This window comes from Chiloscyllium plagiosum, unplaced genomic scaffold, assembly GCF_037043375.1.
Source record: "Chiloscyllium plagiosum isolate Xiang-an unplaced genomic scaffold, Cpla_swu_hap1 HiC_scaffold_13, whole genome shotgun sequence".
In the NCBI taxonomy this organism is placed as follows: Eukaryota; Metazoa; Chordata; class Chondrichthyes; order Orectolobiformes; family Hemiscylliidae; genus Chiloscyllium; species Chiloscyllium plagiosum.
The window spans coordinates 24,768,940-24,769,990 of record NW_028270151.1 but is presented as its reverse complement, the minus strand read 5'-3'; the positions used below and the strand labels follow the sequence as shown (position 1 = coordinate 24,769,990).

The 1,051-nt window shown below is 52.0% G+C and overlaps 1 protein-coding gene across 2 annotated transcripts in view; it reads left to right on the top strand.

Annotated features, from left to right (window-relative positions):
* Nucleotides 1-561: 561 nt before the first annotated feature.
* Nucleotides 562-1,051, top strand: part of fndc3ba (fibronectin type III domain containing 3Ba) — a 352,878-nt gene continuing 352,388 nt past the window's right edge. Inside the window, exon 1 of one of the 2 annotated variants that reach the window (XM_087993367.1) lies at nucleotides 562-764. The gene's annotated coding sequence lies outside the window, so the exon portion shown is untranslated. The remainder of the gene's footprint in view (nucleotides 765-1,051) is intronic. The other variant, XM_043702595.2, reaches the window with a different exon arrangement.

The window sequence follows — 1,051 nt, the reverse complement described above, 5'->3', positions numbered from 1 at the left end:
CGTAGAAGACAGATTGATCCCTGGTCTCACGGCCTTCCCCCCATTCCTTCTCCGGCAGATTGCCTCTCCCGGGGGACAGTCTCAGTCTCCAGGCTAACCGTGATTTCAATCTGTCAATGAAACACTGACCCGCCCTCCATGTCACCCAGTGATTGCCATAACGACCCCTACCCCCCAAGGTCTCAGCTGAACAAAGGATGGGAACTCCGCGTGAAGACTCCGTGGTCGAATAGCCGACCAGCGGCCATTCGGGCGAGAAGGGGCGGATCGCAGCCAAGAGACAGGGGAGGGGCGGGACAAGGAATGTAGTGTATCTGCTGTGTGCGATTCCCTCCTGGTCTCTGAATGCTTCCCCCTTCCTCTCAAAAGGTGCGACCCCACAGGGCGAAACCAGCCGATGAATTTATCTTCCTTTTCTGCTGCTTTTGGGAGGGGAGGGGGCAGTCAGTTTAACGATCCCTCCAGGAATAGGAAACCGGGCAGCCACAAGTACGAACTGTCTTGCAGGAGGCGGGGGGAGAGCAGTGGGAATGTCTGTTTGTCTTCAAGGTTGAATGTCTATTAGCCTGAATACGGTAGATGTGAGCAGTAACTGGTGCAATGTATAACCAGAAGACAGTAACATGGCGAGAGCTCCTCTGTTCGCCAGTCTCCCGATTCTGAGCAAAGGATTTGTAACTGAGGGCATTTAATGCTTGCTGGAGTAGCACAGGGCTTGCAAGCGAGGGGGAAACACACACACACACAAGAGTCTAAATTAAGAGGTAAGGCGCTTCTGAAAGAGAAACTCCACGGGGGATGACGGTGGCGGAGGGAGAGAGGCTGAAATTCACATCCTTTTTCACTCTGTCCCCAGCTTTTGCAGTGAAATGAGGTTTGGATTTCTTTACCCCGGGTGAGTGCAGACAGTAAACGTTTCTGTGAGCCCGTAGCTCGACCCGTTTTGGATGGGGTGGGGGGAAGAGTTTTGGGGAAAAAAAAGTTTTGAAAGTTTTGATCGGGAATCTCGGTTTAAAAAAAACCCAAAAGAAAGGCTTTTGTCACAACCGAT